Source organism: Rhinolophus sinicus, linkage group LG04 (assembly GCF_036562045.2).
Source record: "Rhinolophus sinicus isolate RSC01 linkage group LG04, ASM3656204v1, whole genome shotgun sequence".
In the NCBI taxonomy this organism is placed as follows: domain Eukaryota; kingdom Metazoa; phylum Chordata; class Mammalia; order Chiroptera; family Rhinolophidae; genus Rhinolophus; species Rhinolophus sinicus.
In genome coordinates this window covers 153,893,479-153,918,669 of record NC_133754.1, presented here as the reverse complement: position 1 = coordinate 153,918,669, position 25,191 = coordinate 153,893,479, and the positions used below count along the sequence as shown (strand labels likewise).

The 25,191-nt window shown below is 37.7% G+C and overlaps 1 long non-coding RNA gene across 1 annotated transcript in view; it reads left to right on the top strand.

Annotated features, from left to right (window-relative positions):
- Nucleotides 1–25,191, top strand: part of LOC141571138 (uncharacterized) — a 104,500-nt gene that overhangs the window by 37,998 nt on the left and 41,311 nt on the right. Inside the window, exon 3 of the long non-coding RNA XR_012495818.1 lies at nt 6,740–6,818. This is a non-coding gene — a long non-coding RNA (uncharacterized LOC141571138). The remainder of the gene's footprint in view (nt 1–6,739; nt 6,819–25,191) is intronic.

Below are 25,191 nucleotides of genomic sequence, written 5' to 3'. Positions count from 1 at the left end.
CTTCCTCCCCGGCCACACCACCTAACACCATCCAGAACATCGTGTATCTTTCCTCCTTATCACTTACCATTCACTATCATACTCTATAACTTACTTCTTTATTGTTCATTGCTGGTCTCTACCTTAGAATGTCAATGCCTTATGTGTTTTATCTGTTTGTTCACTGCTGCGTCCCGGATGCCTAGAATCAGTGCCAGGAGCACTCAATAATTTTGTTGAATGAATAAATAAGTGAGGCAAAGGTTGTCGCATCTATCTTCATCTTCAGTAGTTAGGAAACAATTATCATTATTATCACCATCAATAAAGTCTTACTCTTTTTTGGCATTTTACAAATTACCAAGAGTTTTCACATCCGTTAATCACCTGGTCCTTACCACCCTCTGACACAGGTATACTAAGTGTCGAGTCCCTCTTCTGAACAAATGCGGGATGTGGGAGAAGGTAAGCAGAAGAAAAGGCAGGGAGGCACAGAAGAAAGAACACTGGATTCAATATCAAAACACTTGGGGTCTTCCACAAATGTCCATTCTATGCGTTTTGCATGGGTCACCTAATCATTTATAGATTCAGTTTATCTTTGTTTATAACATAAAGAGGTTTAATCTGTATTTGATCATTTTAAATCTTGCATCTTTCTGAAGCTAGTTGTAAAATTTCAGTTTTATGAGCTTCAGTGTGATTTCTTTCAATATATATTGTCCGCCTCTCTGTCTGAGAAATGGCAACTTGGATCTATTCTCTTCTTCTTAAGATCCCCAGACTGTAGGTGGGGCTATAGACATGTCCAAACATTCACCATGAGCTTTCTGTGGAAATTCCTGTTATTGCAATCATGAAGGATCATTAAGCCCTTTCTAAGTCTATCCCTTTATTCTAACCAGGAGTCTTTTGTGCTTTCAAATATGCAACAATGTTTTAATGCCTAAGAGATATGCTTATGCTATCTTACTAAGTGTAAAAAAAAGCATCTAAAGTAAATCTGAAATATAGTCTCAATTACATAAAAACATATATAACAACAATACAATGAGGAAATAAGCAAAATGTCAACTGTGGTTTCCTCTATGTAGTTAACTTACGGTTTTTCCACCTAGATATTTGTTCATGTCTGTATTTTTCAAATATTCTAAAATAAAAATACATTGCTAACTAAGTTTCTAATTAGAAATTTTTAATACAAACCAAAAAAAAAAACAAAAAAACAACAACAATAAGAACAAAGCATAAAATATAGAGAGACATTATTTATAACAGCTATTTTTATTTTCCAAGATAATATTTTGAGATTCTCAACATAGCTGAGAACAGAACTGTAAAGTTTGCATTTCCTCTGCTTGTGTTTCATTTCAGCACTTAAGCAATCCCAACCGGTGGCCAAGCTACCCTTTTGGGGATATAAGCTACAGGATCAGACATTCATTTGAGGAGAGTAGACACTAGAATCACAAGTCTTAATGCAACTTAAATTGGTTTCAGAGCTATTTTTTGCTTCAGGCTAAATGAGTTTTCACCAACCACAGTTCAAGGGGAAGTAACTCAGAACCAGAAGGCCTTGCTCTTTATCAGTTCTGTAACAGGTAGACTCAATTAGCAACCAGTTCTTATTCAAAATGGACCAACCCAATGGTGTTGATAGTGGTTCAAACCAACATTCCAGAGCAAAAGCAGTCTGTGTGTGTGTGTGTGTGTGTGTGTGTGTGTGTGTGTGTGTGTGTGAGAGAGAGAGAGAGAGAGAGAGAGAGAGAGAGAGAGAGAGAGAGAGAGAGAGACAGAGAGAGGAGAGACAGAGACAGAGAGAGACAGAGAGAGAGGTTCTTGGTATTTTCTTAAATTGAGTCAGAATCCAGTTCTTTCTCATAGCTGTACATGACTATCCTTCATTTTTGGGAAGCCATGATGTAAAGTAACAACATCAAAACCTTAAGTGAACCATTTCCATGCTTCATTGACTGTCTTTTATTTAACTATGTGCCGAGGTACCTAAATTCAATCCCCCCACTTTCTTCTCTTTCTTATGTATGCCAAAACTGATGGAAGGTTCTTTTACATAAAAAGCAAAATATGCTTTCCCAGGAATCAAGTTTTACAGGAGGGTGTTGCATAGATGTTACCAACTATACTGTGTGTGTTCTGGGTAAACATTTAAACTTCTATTATTGATGTTAATCTACCCAGTTTATACCTTTGCCAGCCAGCCTCCACCTAAACATCCAAGGGATTGGGATACAACTGGATTTTTGATAACACTAATCACCTAATTGTGTTCTGTATCAGTGTATGTCGGTGTACATACTACATCTTCCCTATAAAATTATAAGCTCTTAAAGATTAGGGGCTGAATCTACTTTTAAAAAAAGTTCCGCATCCCATCACACAGCGTCGTTGTAACAAGAGGTTAACAGCTTGTCACTGAGACTACCTACATCTGGGCACTAAGTGGCCTGCTGTTGATGGAAGGGTGGGGACAGAAGAGGGCAGAGAATTGAAGTGCATTGAGCTCCAGCTCTTGACAGTGACTGGACTAAGTACATTACAAAGGCTCATTTATTCCCCATATGATCTTTTAGGTGTGTGTTATTAGCCTCACTTTACAGGTTAAAAAAAAAAAAAGGAGACGTGAGAAAGAACACCGTTTATAAGTGGAGGCATTAAGATTCAAAAGCATTTCAGTCTAATACTCTAGTTCTAAATCTTGTGATTGACTCTTCCATGACTCCACTACACCCTTGACTGAAATTTCCCCCTGATTATCTGACAGTCATGGAAACCTCATGTGGTACAGCAAGAACTGTACCACCTCTCTCTTGTTTTTCTGTAGGGTCCACTGCCCCATTTGTGAGGGGCATCCAGAGCTTGGCTTTGAATATTAGACACACTTGTTGAAACCCTAAATGGCATTTACGAGCCCCCAGGGGCTCATAAGTCTAGTACTTGCAGGTCGATCCCTGACCAAATTGAGATCACCTTTCAAGACAATGGTCTTTCTTTATCTCTGCTTTGTTATATTGTTCAAGGCAGATAACATAGCAGTAACAGCATGTCAATCAAATCTTAATTATTAATTATTGTCAACCTCAGACTGGACACTTGAAAAATGCACACATTGTGTGGCACGTCTCTGAATGTATTTGCTGGTTCACATGACAGCCTTTAAACAAAGCCTACGAATTCAGTCCATTTCCTTCTCTGACTCCAGAAATGAAACATGCTGGAACAGTTTAAAAAGAAGGTCTTGCTGCACTTTTTTTGATCACTGTAGTGAGCCAGCCTGTCTCCCTTCTGCTCACAACATTATAGGCAGCTGGTGATCTTGAGAACACATCTTTCATGTTTAGAGAAAGTAGGAGAACTGGGAAGCTTTGTTGGAAATTAATAGGAATGAAGTACTCTGTGAGCTTCTTGCAGCCAAAATTCTGCTCATGGGGGTGAAGGTGAGGTTGGAAATTTAAGGAGGAAGAACCAGGAATAAACAAAATGACCCCAGCACAGCAGGGACCCCTCACTCCTTCTTTGGGCACATGAGGCTCCCTCCTAACCATTCCTTACCCCCAGATCATTCCAAAGTTGTCCACGCTCACTGAGAGCTTGGTAAGAAACTTTGCTCACTTGAACGTTTATTTACAGCAGAACTGTGCACAAGAAGCTCACCCTGAGATTTCAAGTAACCCCTGCCATTAGCCAAAAGGACCATCTGCAAACAGGGCAAGGATGAGTGTGTCTGCCCATGTGCAATGGGACTTGAGAAAGAGAGCCGCTCTGGACACCACATGGATGGCCAAACGCAGTGAACTTAGAGAGAGTCCAAATGTGCTTCGTGCTTTTTCAAAACAAGAGCTGACCATGAAACTCCATGCTCAGGGTTTCTGTCAAGTTCTTTCCTCTGAAGACTTTATTTTTCTTGTGTTTTTCTGCAGAGGAGCTGGACTTGAGACATGGTGGGTTGTTAATCAAAAACACAATAAACTTCATTATTTACTTAAAATTAGACTTTCATGCTTTAAACACTGAGTGACCACATGAAATGAAACACCCTCGTGCAGATGAGGCACTGGGTGATTACATAACCCAGGCCGCCAGCTTCTCTTTTTCCTAATGAAACAACCGCGCCTTTGGTTTTATGGGCACAGCTGAGTCTGAGAAAGGCACAGGTCAGCTTCCCTCCGGTGGAACAGGCTGGTGAGAGTCCTCCGCTTTGCACTGCTTCTCTTTCCTTCACGCCCTTTGTTGAGTTCTTCCTTCATTCCTCAGCAGAGGAGGAACTGATACGGGTTGAAATAAATTTAAAATGAAGTCTTTGACTCTATCCCTTACATTGGTGACTTCTTCCCACTTGAGTTTCTGGATTTTCCCATGCTGTGTGAGATGTTTGTTTATTTTCATGAGCAGATAGTCTCAAACATATTATGGCTGTATTCCTAAGGACACTTATGGGTTTGTGTTAGAACCCATAATGGGTTGTGTTTGGAAGTTGGGTCCCAAGTCCGGATCACCAGGTCTGATGTTCACTGAGGTCATAGGAGAACCTGACTGTTGAGGCTGAGTGTTGCTATGTGAACCAACATCCCGATTCCTACTTGCTAAAGCAGGAACATGGTTGAGATTTTTGCAGAGAGATGGGTCGTATTCCTACCAGGGAGGTGAGGGCAAAGTGTGTGTTTGGGTGGAGGAGGGATGGAAATGCAGAGAGTCTGGACTAAGGAGCTCAGGTGAGGCTGAAGGACATTGGACCCAAGCGATATCCCTCTATCTGACCTTGACCTTAGCCGAATGCTAAAAAAAGAAGAAACATGAAATGAATTGATTCATCTATGCTATTCCACACAAAGAGAAGTTTAAGTGACGTTTACCTCCACCAATTATCTTTCCTCTCTATGGCTCTCTAATACCCTCACAGGCCTCAAACAAAGAGGCATAAGTCTCTTCTGGTCAGTTTTAGGCAATGTGGCTGTCAAGGGAAGATTATAAAGTGAGAGTTCCTCCCAGATCACGTGAATTTTCATCAAGGTGACTGCTGACCATCTATGTGAAGGCCAACTTGGCCAGCCCTCAACAACCCTGACTTGGGTCAGCCACTCTGAAGAAGCTACATTAGGGAAATCAGGAAGAGAAGAGTTTCTTTTCACAGTGGGCATTCATGCCCCATTTTTCCAGCTCCTTGCTCCCTGGGATGGCCCCCCAAGCCTTGGCACCATCCCACCAGGCGTTGGAGCTGCGCATTACTGAAGTCTTCAGAACGGCTTGGCTTTTTGTCAACATGCACATCTGGGATGTGCAGCTGATTCAGAACTTTCCAGTGGACTCTGGAACTGGGCAGAGTGTTAGGACTGTTAACATTTACTCAGCGTATAGGGGTTACAGCACATCTTTCCTCTGAAGGCGTTTCTCACTCCATCAACACCTGCAGCCCAAGGCGAGAGAGGGAGCCTCTGCACCTCTTGGGCAGAGAGTGAGATCATGATGAAGTTTGATGAACGAGTACAGCACAGAAGTCCAGATGTCTGTCCTCCATGGGATGAGGTTTTCTGTCCAGAGGAGAGCAGGGAATGATAGACTGTGATTAGGGACTCACAGCACTAACTGGTTGCTTTCTGTCTGCCCAGCAGACCATGGCTGCCTCATGGCACTCACACGTAACCCAGGTTGCAGAAGCAGGGCAGGCAGACACAGCCATTCCCACCCTCTCTCCTACCACCCTACTTCTTTAGTGTGTCTGAGTCTTGAACAACAACAGCAAACATTTACTGAATATTTATGAAGTTCCAAGAACTTTATATATATATATATATATATATATATATAACACACACACACACACACACACATATACATACACACACCACATTGGGTTATTGTAATGATTAAGTTATATTGGTTCATTTAATCATTACGATAACCTAATGGTGTATTATTCTTACTCAAATTTGAAGCAAAGGAAAATAATATCAGAGACATTAATTATCTCGGCCATGGAGGCACAACTAGGAAGCAGCCAAATGAGATTCAGTGTCATTTCTATCTGACTTCACAGTCCATACTGTTCATGGCTACGAGTACATCATGCCACTTCTCAAGCACTTTTAACTCTATTTTTCAAGAGTTTGGATAGGAGTTACAGCTGTAGATATAGCATCTGATGCCTGAATTGTCTAGGATACAGTGTGACTGCTGTAACAAAGACTCCAGATATGAGCACCTTATCAAATTAAATTTTTCTCAGTCCAAACAAAAGCAATTCAACACTTACATGGCAGCTCCAGTGTCAGGTAGATACTACAGTCCCCTTCTCAGCCATGTTCCCCAATGCGGTTCTTCATGATGTCTGCTTCCAACTGGCAGAATGAAGAAAAATGTGACAAAATGGGGCACCCCCCCCAAATAGCAACATCCAATTGACTAAAACTTATAGAGCCCACATATAGCAATAAATATCGCTTAAAAATTAGCCTTTATTCTGAACGTTTATGTGGATAATTAAAGTCTAGTAGCAAAGAAGCATAGAAGAAGGCAAGAATGGCTATCTTTGCCAGATATCCTAGTGGCCAATCTGAATTTCAGAAGGGAAAAAAGTGTTATAACTCTAATATGAAAGAAACTGGACATCCTGGAGGGAACTGATCAAGGATAATCGGAAACTTAAGTGCAACTAAGTCACACTCCTGGAAGGGGGGGCGGGGGAGAGAGAGAAAATATTTTTAAAGGTACCAGTGATTGATATCTTGCTCACTTGTGTTTACAGGCCATTAGACAGAACTGGTCACATGACTAACTGGACTGCACTGGAGGCTGGGAAGTACAGAGATGCTCATGGATTTAGGGTGAGTACCAACTGTCTCTGCCATGGAGATTTCACATGAAAGCAAGAATTTCCAACTTTTCTTGGAAAATCAGATATAGCAAACTCAGACCAACTTTTACTGGGCAAGATCCACTGGAGTTCCTCAGCTGCCTTCTTAAGTCAGAGAAATTGGTTTCCAGTGTGTCTCACTCACCATTTAATACCCCACCTTTGGGGACTGATATTGTCAGAATACAGTTTAAAATGATTTCAGGAGTCTTTCCTAAGTGGTTCCTGACAGTCCAGGGCAATCGATCTTATAACCAGAGTTGGAATCATTTCTTCCGAAATGTATTACCTTACATTTTCCTCAATGACTCTCTATACTGCCTCACAGTTTGCCTTGTGAGAATGATCTTAATGTACCCCGTGGGGTTGATCTTTTGCCACTCAAAGATTGTGGGAAATATCTAGTATGGACTTTGTAAATAAATATAAGAAATATTATTTCGCACATTTTAATCAAAACTTCATGAATGGCCATGCCTCGTCTTTTAATTCTATTCATGGAAGGTGAATGAATTAGTAATTGAAAGACCTATGTTGAAGTCTTGGTCTTATGACTTGTTAGCTATCTGATGGATATATCCAGGATGGATATAACTCAGTCTCATGGAGCCCACATAAATATTCAGTCCAAATAATCAGTACAACGGTGGTCATGAGGATTAAGTGAAATAAAGTTTATGAATACCTTGTAAATGCAACACCAATTCCCTTTTCAATCTAGTTATCTTTCAAGTTTTATTGCTTTCCATTTCTTTTAAATTTTCAATGATACAGTTACTTCTACATTTTATTTTACTTTATTTTATTCTACTTAAGAAAAAGAAGGCAAGAACTGAAACGTAGTTCTGGATATCTAGAAGGAAAAATAATAATTTTCTCCTTATATATAGTTATCTTTGCAGTCAAAGAAATTGAAGAACATGCAAACATAAATAGTCAAGGGAGTGAATGAAAAACCAAATATAGTTGATCCTCATTATTTGTAGATTCCATAAAATTTCTTTGTAACTCCAAAATCAATACTCCTGATGCTTTTGCTGTCATTTGCAGAAATACGCACAGCAGCAAAAAATTTGCTCATTCCTAGCTGAGTTCGAACACGGAAACACTCTGCTTTCTTGTTTTAGCTCTCATACTGTAAACTGTCCATTTTGCAGCTTTTTGCATTTTTGTGCTTTTTGTTGGTGCTTTTGCCCAAACATGATACTGCAGTTCTGTCTAGGGTTCCTAAGTGCAAAACTGTGATACGCCTTTTGGAGAAAGTATGTGTGTTAGATAAGCTTTATTCAGGCACGAGTTATAGTGCTGTTAGCTCTGAGTTTAATGTTAATGAATCATATAGCCCTGTCTTTATAGGTAACTTACATTCCAAAAGTGACTTTTATATATATTATATCTCTATGTATAATACAGTGTCTTTAAATAAAAACACATGAAACAAGATCATGTATTGATCAGTTGAAAATATTGTGACTATCGGCTTGCAGAAACTTAACTCTATATTTCCCCTAGGAGCAATGGTTTAGTATTAGCTAATTATTGGTTGGAGGCAACTTTATAGAACATATTAATAATTACTGTGAATGATTAAAATAAACTGTACATTGCCAGGTGAAACCCTTCATCATAATTGAAAAGTCTTAACAATACTGCTCTCATTTTAAGCCTCTTTCAAGTGAAGTGATGCAACCGATGGTAAGTTGGAAATACCTAGTTTAGACACAGGTCACTTTTGACTCCAATGAGCTGTGGCATGATCCTAAATTTAGGATTTAGGTTCTAAACTCAGAAATGAATGTACTTCATTCCTTTTTGACTTCACAATCAAAATAAGGTAAAATTTGAGTACTTGGTGAACTTAGTTAATGGGACAATAAGTTATGGAACATTTAGATTCCTTGTCTCCTCTTGAAATAATTGCAGGAATCAGTGTATCTTTCTATCTTTTTTCTCTCTTGCCTTCCTTCTTTTTTTCTTCTCTATTTTCACCCTTTTCCCTCTTTTACTCCCTTTCTCTCTCCTTTTTTCTCTTCTCTCATCTCCCTCATCTCTCCTTTGGATGGTACTGTTCCTGCATACACAGCACAAAGCAAATGGAGACTTGACAACTACTCATTTAATTTTGTGAATAGAGAGCCAGCAGATCAAATCTACTTTGAGAACTCTCACGATCCAAAGATCAAAAGGCAACCTGAAAGAAGCTGTGTTTTGAGATAACTTTTAAAACTCCATTTGTGTTTCTCATAGCTCATGGTAAAGGAATGAAAAATAATGGGAATGTATTTTAAATAAATCTCTGAGTCATCCTGTATTTAGAGGTAGCTTACATCTCCAAAGTGACTTTTAAAAACATCATTAGATGTTGGCTGCATTGAACAAAGCCTGGCAATGAAATGAAGAAATAATCTCACTTGGAGATTTAGTTAGAAATTAAGTGAATTTGGGACTTTGATTGCCCTTCGTGAGATATCCACCTGGTTTACATAGTTCACATTTTAATAACTAGCCTGGCTTTGTTAAAGATGTGTGCACATTGGAGGCAATGTGTTTGATCTAGTTTAGATCTGTAGAGGCCTTCTCTCTTCTCTCCCTTAGATGCAGAAGTTTCAGTCCTGATCTATCATCCCAAGATAGGAGCTGGAGAGCTTTCAGTTGAAGAGTAACCATTTAGTCCATTTGAAAAAGTCTCAGTGATGCTTCTCGGTTCGCCTGGAGTCACTTTAACGATGCAAGGGAGAACATAATGCACTTTACCCTGACGTTTCATTACTTTAGGCACTAACCCATTGTCAGATCCACCATCAGTATCGGATTAAAATCATCATTATGTCCTTGACATTATTTTAATAGCACTGGCAACTGCATGATAGAAATAAATAAATCACGAGCCTGAGTTTTCTTTTATGTGATTTCCTGACTCAACCCACCACTCACTTTCTCTTTTGCTATAAAACTACTTAGGCAACGAGTTACTCTTTTTCAGTTGGTGGGAGCACAAAGATGGGAGATATTCATAATTGCTTTCTGTAGCATTTGCTTAAAATTGCTGACTTATCCATGGAGCCAAACCTTTGAACATCAAAGACAAAATATGTCTGACTCACCTTGACAAGAACTTGGCCACAGCATTCTCCAGTATAAGCCCCAATTCCAGTTTCCTGGTAACAGTGTGTTCTCCTGATTCTTCCACACAGGTAAACCATGGGTCGACATGCTTACTTCAGTCTTTGCTAGACTAGAGCAGTGTTACTATTTCGAGTTTCACAAGTGGTCTGGATTTCTGTATTTCAGAAGCTTGAATAAATTGAGTATCTCACCCGGAGAAGTTCTCTGCCCTTTTCTTTCTTTTTTGTCTAAGAACATATAAGCCTTTATACCATTTACTGATGCAAACTGTAGATTTTTTTTTTTTTTTTTTTAGAACTATGCTGTGGCTAGCTTCTTTAGGATATAAATATTCCAGCTTGAGTGTTTTAGAGAAGACAGCTCAATTATGAATTTTGTAGAAAATCAGGGTAAGATCAGGGTCCTATTATATAATACTATGACCAAGGGGACACAGTTCCCCACATCATGCTTCTAGAGCACTCAGCCTTCCATGGAAGTTACCTGAGAAGCAGAGGTAACCACAGGGTGATGAACTGAAAATAGAAGGCAGAGTAACATCATTTTTGGCTTGGTTCCATCCTAATGAAAAACTTGAGTGAGGTGGATTGGGTCACAGAAAAGTAAATTTTTCTGCTACAAGTTAGACCTATGACTCTCAAACTTGAACATGTACCAGAATCATCTGCAATCCTGGTTAAAATAGAGATTACTGGGTCCCGTCCCCAGAACTTCTGATGTAACAGGTCTGGGATGGCGGCTGACAACATGCACTTCTTATGTGTTTCCAGGTGATATTACTGCTACAGAGCTGGGGATCCCACTTTGAGAAACACTAAATTAGGTCTTCATATTGAAAGATTAAAGCAGGTCTGACTTGCCTATACCCTCTCAAAGTCCACACCCAAGGTTTTTTTTTTAAATAATAATGTTTATATTTTTCAATTACAGTTGACATAAAATATTATTATAGTTTCAGGTGTACAACATGGTGATTAGACATTTATGTAACTTACGAAGTGATCGCGCTGATTAATCTAATACCCATCTGACACCATGCATAGTTATTACAACATTATTGATTATATTCCTTAAGCTTTACTTTACATCCCCATGACTACTTTGTAACTACCAATTTGTACTTCTTAATTTCTTCCCCTTTTTCATCTACCACCCTCCCACTTCCACTCCCTTCCCATCTGGCAACCATCAAAATGTTCTCTGTACCTATGAATTTGTTTCTATTTTGTCTATTTTGTTCTTTAGACTCTACATATAAGTGCAATTATATGGCATTTGTTTGTCTTTCTCTGTCTGACTTACTCCACTCAGCATAATACCCTCTAGGTCTATCCATGTTGTTGCAGATGCAAGATTTCATTCTTTTTATGGCTGAGTAATATTCTATTACATATAGGTACCACCTGTTCTTTATCCTTACATCCATTGATGGACACTTAGGTTGCTTCCATGTTCTTGCTATTGTAAATAATACTGCACTGAACATATAGATGCACATGTCCCTTTGAGGCAGTGTTTTGGGTTTCTTCAGATAAATATCCAGAAATGGGATTGCTGAGTCCTCCTTTGTCTCTTGTTATAGCCTTTATTTTAAATTCTATTTTGTCTGGTATAAGTACTGCTACCACAACTTATTTTTTCATTTCCATTTTCATGAAGTATCTTTTTCCATCCTTTTACTTTCAGTCTGTGTGTGTCTTTTGATCAGAAGTGAATCTCTTGTAGGCAGCATATGTAAGAATCTTGTTTTCCTATCCATTCAGCCATCCTATCTTTTGATTGGAGCATTTAATCCATTTACATTTAAAGAAAGTAATTGTTGACAGATGTGTAGCTATTGCCATTTATTAGTCATATTTTTTAATCTTTTTTTTTCCTTCTTCTTAAAGAAGTACCTTTAATATTTTTTGTAATACTTGTTTGGTGGTGATGAACTCCTTTAGCCTTTTTATGTCTGGGAAGCTTTTAATCTGACCTCCAATTCTAAATGATAGCTTTGCTGGGTAGAGTAATCTTGATTGTAGGTCCTTGCTTCTTATCACTTTATGTATTTTGTGCCATTCCCTTCTGGCCTGCAAAGTTTCTGTTGAGAAAACAGCTGACAGTCTTATGGGGGCTCCTTTGTAGATAACTGCTTTTCTCTTGCTGCTTTTGAGATCTTCTTTTTGTCTTACCCTTGTAGTGGCAGGAAAGCCCTGCTCAGTTCCTGGCTCTGAGTTGGCCCTTGCCCAGTACCCTGGGCATCTCACTGCATTTCTGTAGTTCCAGGTCTGTCTGATGGATGAAAGAAACTCACTACTGGGCCCCATGCTTAGAAGAGGAGAAAGAAGACAGTGCCGTTCCCTCAGGCACTGCCCCTGATCGATTTTCAGAGGCTTCACCCTCCATGCTGTGTCCCACTAATCTGTGTGCTGGGAACTGACCAATCGGTGCAATCCCCCATCTAGCATGCCCAGCATCATTAGAAGAGGAAACTCTAGCTCCATTTCTTTCTCCACTAGCAAGTTTCTTTGAGAAACCACAGCCTGTAGTAACTTGTGCATCTCATTGCCCACCAGCACCAATGGATCTTCTTTGCATGTCTATCTAAACAGCAGACATGCGTGGGAAAGTTGCACAATTATGTTTGAAAACAGACTCAAATTCTAAATGTGTTTGCAGAAAGAATCACTGAAAGTAATCCTATGATGAATATTTTCGGAAATTATGCCCTTTCTTAAATCTTCCATTTTATATATTCCTGCTTTCATGCATATGGTCTGCTATAAGGGAGGCACATAAATTTGCACCTATCTGCCTATTGCTTATTGTTGTTAACATTTTATTGTGGATAATTTCAAACATGGTTTTATTTTTCAATTAAAAAAATTTCTTTATTTAAAAATGTTTTACCCAGCTTTTGTGCTGTTCCAACTTTATCTGGTGCTGAGGGAAAATAACTATAAAACTCTCTAAGGAATTCACCCTAAAGATAGTCTATCCCCTGCCACATAGTATTTCCTTTGAGAGGCTTCAGCGTTAGGAAAAACTCTGTCTTCTTTGAGGAACTGGTATCTCTTTATTGTACAAATAATAGGAATCTTGCCCTGATCATGTTTCCCTTTGCTTTGGCTTGAGGACACTTAGATTAAATTTGCAATCAACTTGCAGCAATCATGCAGAACCTTTGGGTACTCACTTCAGAATGCTAAAGTTGCCCTTATTTTGTTTCCCTTGTCTCTTTTAAAATTCTATTTTATTTAAAATGTTTTTGTAAACTCTTTCTAATTGTCCTTAAAAAAGGAGATAGGGTAAAAACAAATGATACTTTTCATAGAAAGGCACTATCTCCCTGTTCTTAATATATACCATAGTATGGAATCTGGGTGCTGTACAGGAAAAGTGTTTGATCCCATAAAAAAATAAAATAAAATAAAATGTAAAAAAATCTACCCAGAAGCAAACTGACAGACTAATCGCATGAATTTCAATGGCTGTTATGAGAATGAATTCTTGTGCTGAGTCTCATGCCTTTCTGTGTTGGGGATGGTTGAAAGCTTCCATTACCCTCATGTGGAGCTCATTTACTTGACTGGACTCCAGTGAATTAAATGGCCTTTCAAGTTTGTTCCCTTCTAACATACAATAGGGTGTGATTCTATCAAGTTCTACTATTTTTGAGTTGTAGAAATAGTATATATTAAGGTAAAATATATGGATGAGCTCATTTGTAATATATAAAGAACTCCTACAAATCCATACAAAAACAAAGCACCACAACAACAAAAACCAACAACTCATTAGAAAAGTAGCATTGGATCGAACAAGCAATTCACAGAACTAAAAATGACCACACATGTCTGAGAAAATTCTGGGCAACCTCGTTCAAAACAGAGGACAAGCAAATTATATAACTTATAAAATAATGTCTTTGGCCCACCAGATTGGCAATATTTTAGGAAAAGTAGGAGCAAGTGTGGGAAATAAATACTGCTGATGGGATTATAAATTGTCCTAGACTAGAAGGCAACTTTGCAAAGAATTATAAAAAATTTAAATAGGGAGACTGTACAAGGAATTCTTTCAGGGATTTATCCTACGTAAATATTGGCACATGTGCAATATGCATGTTGTAGCCATATTAATGATAATATTAAGAAAGGGGGATAATTAACTCCTTATTAACAGGAAAATGATTAAACAGTGAAATAGCCATACAATGGCATACTACACAGCAATTTAACAAGCGTGCTAGCGCTCTATGTGCCAACATGGAAAAACTCTTCAAACCATATGGTTAAAAGGATGAACGCAAGAGGCAGAACAATATGAAAAGAGTGTGAGTCCACATACGTAGTGAACAAACTATTGCAGGCAATGTGTTTTTGTGTGTGTATGTATAAGAATGCGAATACATAAAGAGCTTTTTTTATAGCTCTCCCTGGCTGGGAGAGTGGGACGGAGATGGGGATGGGGAGAATGAGAGTGAAAAAGGACTTTCATTTTTTTATTCTTTATCGTTCTGTCCTAGTATGTAGTTTGAACTTTTGCATGTTTGCATCCCCATGTTGTGCAATATTACAAAAAAACCCTTTAAAATAATAAGAAAAATAAAAATAAAAGGATGAAATACCTACACACTGTACACTCTGGGTAATGAGATTATGGATAATTTTTATTTTTATATTATTTTGTAAGCAGACCAGAAAAACACAAAACAAAAAACAACAACAAACAAAGAAACAAACAAAGAAACTTTTCCAGTTTGATACAGTTCACCCCTTCCTTTCTGAATACATAGGAAGGGAGATGTCATACTGTATTAAAGAATGTCTCCTATTTCCTTCCATTACAGTACGTGGTTTAATACTCTCTGACAGGCTTTCTCTATGTCTACTCCCAAAACCTGAAATAAGTTTCAGCCCGCTGACATCTTATTCCTAGAAATGCTCGTCAACTCCCCTTCCTTCTGGAGGGTGTTAAGGGACGATGCTGAATGTTTTTCTAATTTGTCCTTTCTGTTGGCACAGCATTAAGCAATCCAGAGTCTCCATCTTCTGTAGATTTACCTGGATACCTGGAAATTTCTTATTTAAAGGAAACAGTTTCTTCTAACTGTGCTCTCCTGGGGAACCCCCATTTGGCCCAGAGCTTTCACATGCTGAATTTCTACCAGGCTCTCATGGATTGGCTCAGGGTCATATTTTCTTCTGACCATGCCATGTGGACGACTACCCACAGCCTGTTCACCTTCCATCATAAGCACGTCAAGGCACCCATGTGCAGCACATGTTTTTGAGAGGTAAAGAGTATTTCACAGAAATAGATCCATGAGTACATTTCCTTCCCCCCGACACCTTGCTTCTCCCTCCCACCCCAACGATATCTCTTAGCTGTACGAAAAGGTCTCTTTAGGGCAGATTTCTCAATCTGTACCACACAGGCAAATCACCTGGTCATCTTTTTATCATGCAGATTCTAATTCAGGAGGTCTGGGGCAGGGATTGCCCCAATTTACTTTCTGACCAGTAATGTGTGAGAGTCCCCATTTCTCTTTGGCCTAACAATGCATGCTATCTAATACTTTGAATCAATGCCGGTCAGATGGGAAAAAAAATATCAGTATAGTTTTAGAACCTTTTTATTCAAGTCTAACACACATATAGAAAAGTACACAAATCACAGTGCATTAGGAAATCAATTTTCAAAGGGAGCACACATGTAACCAGCACACGTGTATCAACAAACATTACCTAGAAGATTGCTGTGTACCACTTTCAGTCGCCATGTCCTCCTGCTAGGTAACCTCCATCCTGTGTGCTAGTGCCATAGATGAATGTGCCTGTTCTTGAGTCTTGTACAAATAAAACACGGTATATACTTTTTGGCTTCTGAAGCTCTATGATACCTACCTTATGAGATTCAAACATATTGTTGCTAGTTGTCCTTATCTTACTGAGCTCTCAAAGACAAAGCTTTTATTCCATTTCATTTTTGACACATTTAGAACTCATTCTGGGTTATTATATGGGGTATGGAGACAAATTAATCTTTCCCCACATGAGTTGTTCCCACTCCATTTACTGAATAGACCATTTTTCCACACTGGTTTGTAATGTCACCTTAATTATATATTAAAGTCATATATAAGAGTGTATCTCTAGATTTTTAAAATTCTGTTCCATTCATGCTTCAGTACCATTCTGTTTTAATTACTGAGACTTTAGATTCTAAAGTTTAGAACAAGTTTTAATAATTGATAGTTTTAGCCTACTCTCATTTCTTCTTATTTTTAGAATTTTCCAAGCTAGTCTTATTATTTTTGTGTATGAAATTTAGTATTGGCCTCTCTAGTTTTAGAACAAAACAAACAAAAACGGCGATCACTAGATTTTCGTTGAGAATGCTTTCAATTTACATATTAACTTGGGAGGATTGATATCTTTATGATATTGTATCTTTCTTCCTAAGAATAATGTCTCAATTTTTTTCATGTCTCTTTTTGTCTCTTAAGAGTGTAGGAATTAAAGAAGGAAAAAAAAAAAAAAGAAAGAAAGAAAGAAAAGAAAACAATCAGAGGGGAGGTATTTATTAAATAAATCATACCAGAAAATTTATATGACCTGCAAGATGCATGTCTTTCTGTTAGAAAAGCCCAACAAATACCCAGCTCCATAAACGATAAAGGATTCATACTCAGAAACAGTGTGAATTTTCAGAACAACAGGGATAAAGGTACACAGAGGGAAAAATAAAAAAGGAAAAACAAACTGGAAATGAAAGAATGGGTATCCGAAAGCCCCTGGGTTCTTGATCACACGCTCTCATCACAGCCTGGGCAGAGCTGGCTTGCCCCTCCAAGGTACTCCTCTCTGTGCTAGCGGCTTGGTCAGTCTCACTGTGAGTGACTGCATTATGTCTAAAAGTAAAAATACAATCATGGCAAGTGACCACTGTAGGTAATGATACAGAGGTAAATCTGAACCAGGTGGTCCCCAGCTACAATGCAATCAAGAGTCTGATATACCCAGAACAGGTGGGGGCAGTGAGCAGCCCTCCTTAGAATGACGTGGCCATTTGTCCATTTGGCACATCATACTGTAGTATAATTTCCAGAGGAGCTGAACCTGCTTTATCTCCGGCATCTAAATATTATGTGGCATCCATAGTTCCTCCATGAAAGCTTATTCAATAAAAAATAAAAGAATGAATGGACATTTCCTCTTTGAGGCTCATTACCTATCACCTATGAGGAAGGCAGATGCCATGTAAAAGAAATGTACATAGGTAAGTTAGAAGCAATAGAATCCTGGTGTGGCATGAATCAGAACTGGCGAGGAACACAGAGGGATCCAATCTTTTCCAGTGGGCACGGAGAATTCGGATGTTACCCTTTGGCCTACTTCATGGTGCATACTGAGTTTTAATTAATAATGGAGACTTTAATGAAACATTTGGAAGCACAAAACTATTTAATAATAACAACACAAAAATGCTTGCAATTAGAAGGCCTCGTTTTGAACACATGCCCCCTTGTTACTTTTAAGTTTACTTTTATGTTTTCTAACAGTTTAAAATACATGTTTCCTACAGAAGTCAGCATGTCTGTTTTCAGGCTTTGAAGAAAATGTATTTTTGGCATTTATATGGTTTCTGTCTCATTTGGTAGTTTAATTTTTCTTTCCTGGTATTTGTTTTTTCTCCATATTTTTTCATCCGTGTAATGAATTTATCTCTCTTTTACACATATGCCCAATACAGTGCAATGAACCCTGAATGGTCTCAACTCAATACTTTTTCATTAACTCAGAGTCATTTTCATCCTTGGTTTCATTTGGACCAAAAAATATCCTCCTGTGCCTAGCAGATGCCTTGAGGTGCCCGACAGCACACTGTTGTGAAAGACTTCAGCCGACTTGCCAAGGAGACTGAAGGCTCCTTCCTTTTACCTTAGAGAAATGTCCCAATTTAAAAACTAGTCCCAGACATATCAGAGAAATGTCCACCCCCACCCCGCCCGCCCTCCGCTTCCCTGGAAGAGATAGTACAGCAAAGCTGCGTCATGTTTCTGCTTAAAATCGTGTGAATCTGATTTTCAATTCTTTCCTAAAGTTTCCCTCTGTAAATGTACCAAATAAGTGCCTGTGAGTCATGTCAGGGACAAGGCCGTTCTGCACTAGAAACAGGCCAATCCTGTGAGTGATTAGGAAGTTTCCTAGAGGACCGTTCCATGCAAATTCGAGTTAGCACAAGACCTGACTTCAAAGGGCAAAACGGATGGTTAAGTGGAGAAAAATTATTCCCTTATGATTCAAAAGAAAATGGTGTATTGGGGGCAGGCTAGCAGCATCATTATAATGCAAGACTCTTCTCTGACTTCTGTGAGGAAGCAGGAGAAGAGAGAGCGAAACTCAGGCCACCCATAGACTTTCCCTTCCTTGGGGAAGCTCTAGGCCAGTGCTACTGTGAGTTCTGTGGATGGCTGCCAGTTCTCACACTGTTGGTTATGGCTAACAAGACAAAGAACTTGCAAGGGAATGTAAATCCATTCCATCACTCAGCACACTCTTCAGTTCAGCTGAAACTCACAAGGAGACTTCCCTGATGAAGGAAGCCGTGCCTTGGTTCACCTCTGGTGCCAGCTTCTTGTCACAGGCAGACTGGCATTTTGGGTAGCCCTGCTGTAGTCTATGGTAAAGGGAAGCCACAAAACTAGCTCTGGCTGAAAGCAGCAGCAACACACTGAAGCCAGCTCCAGAAAAGAATTTACTTTAGGGCTACAACCATGGAACCTCAGGGAAATCCAGGAGCTGAGGTTAGAGCTGAAATTTCCAGAAGCTCGTGCCGGAGGCCAGTTCCAGATCCAAAGGGGTCTAGCAAATGCAGCAGCAAAGACTTGTGAACCTACATCGTTATACTATTCAATTATCAGCTTTGAGGGACATTTCACTCCTTTGTTTTTACTTACAGTTTCTGCGCCCTCCTGACTGTGTATCTCAGAGTGTTCAGCACTTAATGAATTGAATCTAAAGACAGTATTTGAGGTCACCCTTCTCTCAAAGGATTGCATCAGAGGCAAAGGAAACTTGGAGTTATTAAACCTCTGCATGGGATGTGGGGAAATACAAAGGCTTAAACAATGTACTGGCAAAATTTTTACATTCCATTGGCAGTGATTCAAAAAAAATATTTGATGAAGGCATTGATCACAGTGCCAGTCACCAGAGATAAGAGAAAGATAAAAAACAGTATTCAAAACAGACACATGTTAATTGTCAGACAGACAGATCTACCTTGCAGATGTGCTTTATTTGGCCTGCAGATCACTTTTGTACATACACACACACAGGGTATATACAGTACATACATATGTCTCTCTCTCTATGTGTGTGTGTTTGAATTAGCCCATGTGTATTAACACATATCATATTATTAACCCATATATATTAGTTTCCTGTGGCTGCTGAAATAAATTGCCACAAACGTGGTGGCTTAAAACAACACACATTTATTTTCTCACAGTTCTGGAGGCCAGAAGCCCAAAATCACTCTCATTGGACTCAAATCAAGATGTCAGCAGGGCTGTGCTCCTTCCAGAGGCTCTAGAGGAAGGTGTTTTTGTTGAATGTTCCATCTTCTGGTGGCTGCTGGCATTCTATGACTTGTGATTGCATCACTCTAATCTCAATGGTCATACCTATTGCCTTCTCTTTTGTGTGACATCTTCCTTTGCTCCCTTTTATCAGGACATTTGTGAATGCATTTATGGCCCACCCAGACAATCCAAGATAATCTCCCATCTCAAGATCCTTAAATTAATCACATTTGCAAGAACCCTTTGCCCATATAAGGTAGTATTCACAGGTCACAGGGATATCTTGGGGCCATTATTCAGTATGCCACACCATATTAAATTATTATTTGACTGGTTTTGATCTGTAAAAGTAACTTTCGTAAGGTAAAATCTAATAGTTGCTAGCACATAAATCAGATTTTACATAAAATACAGCTCTCTGTTTTTGGAAATGGGAAATCTAGATATACTTAGGCCAGATCCTAAGTATATAGGAACATAACTGGATGTCACAGCATGTGCCCCTGTTTAGGTCCCACTTGTGATCTCCAGCTCACTGTTGTACCCATTTACAGTACTTACTTGGATGCTAAATGGGTTTGAGTTTGTAACCTCTGTCTTTAAATCTAGGCTGAGTTGCAACATTCATACATACACACCTCTAATACAAAAGACCAAGGATACCTTCATGGAGAAGGTGTATTTAAGCTGGTTCTAATGGGTTAGCCAGGCAGAGTATAGGGTGGGGTAGAGGTGAAGGCATTCTAAGTAGGTGAGCTTGGAGGTTGGAAAGTATCAGGTGCTAAGCCGCCTTAGGGCACCCGGATGTTTCTTCCTATGATCCCAAAGGCAAGACTGCTCTTACGTGATGTGGCTAAACATGAACCTGAGATCAAGAGAAGCTAAGAGTTTCATACGTCCCACCCCATTAACCCTGATTCAGAATCAACTGAATGAGGCAGCTGGCTCATTCTACAAGGTCCTGGAAGGCATAGCACATTTGTCCCTATAGCAACTTGCAGATACAAATGATTATGCAGACACAAAATGAAAACTAATGATGAAAAATAAATATATAGTTTCAATGGCTTTTATCATGGTCCTAAAATGCTTTGTGAGGAGGTATTCTTAGTTTTTTGAAGGTTTTTTCCCCCCACTCATATCATAATGATGTCAAACTCTATTATTTTTTGAAATTGTGAATTATACCTTACTGAAAACCTGCAAAGGACTAAATGTATTTCATTATGAAGAAGTAATATACTTTTAAAAAATTATGGAGTCAATCACTAAAAAATGAGTTAGCTGAAGTCAGGTTGACATTTTTGTAGCTTTTCTTTTTTTTTTTTTAATTGACTCAAAGAGAAGAAGTGGGAACAGAGATATGTGGTTTGTACATCCAGGTGAATTGGTGTCTTTGAGAGAAGTAGAATTGTGTAACTCCCCTCTTTCTTCCTCCTTTCTCCTCCCTCTCCTTTTTGCTATGCCATTTCTGTCCTCGCTCCTGAAACAAATCTGTTCCATGATTTGGAGGGGAAAAAAAGATTGATATTTGGAATTAAACTATAATGACTTAAGTTTGAGTAGTCAAAACTTTTATGAGACAAGGTAAGCATCTCCTGCAACTCAGAATCCTGGGCAGAAAATGCAGTAGTTAAAAGTCCTGGCTATGATTGAGTTAACTATTTTGTCTTAATATTTATAATGTGGATGTTGAATTTTCAGATTCTTTTCTGGGAAATAATAAGTGAAAAGTTAAAATATACTGTTCACCAAAGTCTGGAGCATGAAAACATGTAGTTTTGTCTTCACCTTCTTCTCCATCACATCTTTAGGTAGTATCTTTTAATTTTGTGTTTATTAATTAAACAAATATTTCATGAGTTTCTACACATACTTGGCACTGTTATAAGGTGATGTGATGGAAAATTTCAGTGAAAAGAACAGACAAAAGTCTCTGAAACTTGGAGATTGTATTCTAGTGGGAAGAGCAGACAATTAACAACCGCATAACAAATAAAGGAATGATTATACACTAGATAAGGTGCTGATAAGGTGATTGAGGAATAAAAGAAGGATAATAAGGAGCTAGGGTGCTGGGAAATGAGTTGCAGTTTTAAATGGGGTGGCAAGATGTGCCTCATTAAGAAGGTAACATTTACACAAAGACTTGGATGATGAGAAGGAATGAGCCATGCAGATATCTGGAGAAAGGGGAAAGGCCAGAACAAAAGTGCCGCTTTGCAAAACAAGAGAAAAAATAAAAATAAGTAAGATACCTAAGAGTAAACATAAAAATACGCCAAAAACTTAGAAACAGACTCCTGGGTAATTATGATAATGAAATTAGCAGAAAAGATTTTAAAATAATTATGATTAATACGTTTAAAAAAATTAGAGGGAACAAAATAGAGCTTTACTGTAGACTTAATATCCTTAAAAAAAGAATCAAATAAGAATTTTAGCACTGAAAAGTACAATGTCTGATTTAAGAACTCACGAGATGTGTTTAAAAGCAGATAAGATGCAATCAGGCAAGACTGATAAACCGAATGATAAGTGAATAAAAATATCTAAACTAAAGTTCAGAGAGGAAAAAAGTGAGAGCTACGGCAAAAAGAAGTGTAAGAGCTATTTGCAAAACAATAGAAATAGACTAATACATGTGACCAGAACACCAGGAGTACGATGGTAGTGATAAATCCAAATATATTAGTAATTGCAATAAGTGACAAGAACTCCTATGAATAGGAACAGCTGTGTTCCTATTCAGGATTTGGCCTCAGCGTATCCAGATCTTTCCATTTTGAAAAAGAGGCAGAGAGCTGCATTTTATGAAAAACCTGATTTATTTGCTAGCAACTATTAATTTTACCATGTGAAAGTTACTTTTATAAATCAAAAACAGTCAAATAATAATTTCATATGGTGTGGTATACTGAGTAATGGCCCCCAAGCTATCCCTGTGACCTGTGAATACTAGCTTATATGGGAAAAGGGTTTTGCAAATGTGATTAATTTAAGGATCTTGAGATGAGAAATTATCCTGGATTATCTGGGGGGGCCTTAAATGCATTCAAAGATTATTCAACTGAATAAAAATATAAAAGTCACTTATATGCTACTTACAAAACACATACCTTAATATAAGTAAAATGATATTTAAAAATATACCATTTAAACAATCAAAAGAAAGCTGGGGTAATGCTAATATCAGACACAGTAAAATTTACAGCAAGAAGCATTTCTAGAAACAAAGCAAGTTATTTCATAATGATAAACAGGTTAATCCACTGGGGGAAATATAGCAATTCTGAATCCGTAAGTACACAGTAGCATGGCTTTAAGACATAGAGAGCAAAAAATGACACAATTAAAAAGAGAGCTCACACAAATCTAAATAATTTAGGTTTAGAGACTTAAACTGCTCACAACTGATAAAACAAGCAGACAAAAAATAAAAAAATGATGTAGAAGATGTTAACAACACAACTGATAAATATACTTAATTGATACAGAATACTGAATCAGATGATGTCAGAATACATTTTGTTTTCAAGTTGCATAAAATATTTACCAAAATTTCTAAGAAAAGAGTAATTACATAAAGGTTTTAAATGCATAATGCAAGACTCCATTTCAAGGAGCTGGGAAAAGAATAGCAAAAGAAACTCACTCAAAGAATCCAGAAGGAAATAAATAAATGAAAAACAGAAATCAGTGGAATGGCTATCAAATGTTCAATAAAGAAAATCAACAGAGCCAAAGTTGATTCTTTGAACAGATTAATAAAACAGATAAACTCCTAATGGCATCAATAAAGGAAAAAAGAATAAGTTATTACTAATAGAAATAAAATGAGGACATCAGTATGCATCCTACAGATATTAAAAACACCATAAGAGGATATTATAAACAATCTTCCACCAATAAATTTGAAAATTTAGATGCAATAGACCAACTCCTCAAAAAACAACTGCTAAACATGACCCAAGAGGAAATAGAAAATCTAAATAATTTTTTAAATTAAGTAAATTAAATGATGTCCATTCCAGAAGGAAAACTCCAATTCCAGATGGCTTCATTGGTGAATTTTGTCAAATATTGAAGGAGGAAATACTATCAATCTTACCTAAGCTTTCCCAGAGTGTAGAAAAAGATGGAGCACATCCAAACTTGTTTTCAGAGGATAGCTTAATTTTGATACCAAACCCAGCCAAGGACACTATAAGAAGGAATATTACAGACCAGTGTCTCTCATGAACATATTTTATTTCCATATACCAGAAACAAACAAATAGAAAATTAAGAAAAAACAATTTACACACTATTAAAATTAGTACATGTATTTAGCAAAATGAACAAATAGGTAATTATGAAATATAAAATTATGAAAGCAATGAAATGCTTAGGAATATACATAACAAAATTAGTGAAGTCTTTTACATTGTAAATTACAAAACATTATTGAGGGGAATCAAAGAAGATCAAATAAATGGAATGATATTTCTTAATTGTGAATTGGAAGACTCAGTGTTGTAAACATGCCAATTTTCCCCAAATTTATCTATAGATTCTATGTAATCCTAATAAAAAATTCCAGCAGGGTGTGTGTGTGTGTGTGTGTGTGTGTGTGTGTGTGTGTGTAAGTAAATTAAAAAACTGATTAAAAAGTGAATATGGAAATGCAAAGTGACAACAATAATAAGGCACTTTTTGAAGAAGAGCTAAAACAAATCTGGATGACTTACACTACCAGACACCAAGAACCATGATAAAACTATAGTAATTAAGATAGTGTTATATTGACCCAACCATAGACCCATTGGCCAGTATAACAGAACAGAGAATCCATAAAGAGGCCTACACAGTCTCCTGGTTTATGATAGTGACAGTGCAATACAGTGAGGAAAAGATAATCTTTTTAATAAATAGTATTGGGTCAGCTGAATATCCATGTGGGAAAAAAATAAATCTTGACTTCTATTTCACCCCATACACGAAAATCAATTCCAGATGGACTGCAGATGAAAATATGAATGGTATAACAATAAAGCTTTTAGAAGAAAGTTTTCATGAATATAGGCAAAGATTTCTTAAACATTGTACAAAAAGCACCAGTCGTAGAGGAAAAAAATTGGTGTATTGGACAACAATAATACGAACCGTGTATGAAAAGATATTGCTAAGGGAGTGGAAAAGCAAGCTATGGAATGGTTATGTTATTTGAAATACATACATCCAACAAGGGATTCATGTACATAATAGACAGGATATATAGACACATGCATAATGTATCTTATGTGTATTTATATATTATATATTATAATAATTTAAATTATATATTATTATATATAATATTTATATACAAATATATAAACCCTACTCCTCAATAAAGAGGCAAGAAAACCAACAGAAAGAAGGACAAAAGACTTGAGCAGCCACTTACAGCAGAAGGTATTCAAATGGTGAATAAACACATGAAAATATGTTCAACTTCATTAGTCATTAGGAAAATGCAAAAATAAAACCATAATGCATTATGTCAACATACTCACCAGAATGATGAAAATGATAAAGGCGAAAACCATCAAATGTTGCTGGAACAATCATATCTCTTGTGCACTGCTGGTGGAAGTGTAAATTGATAAACCATGTTGGAAAA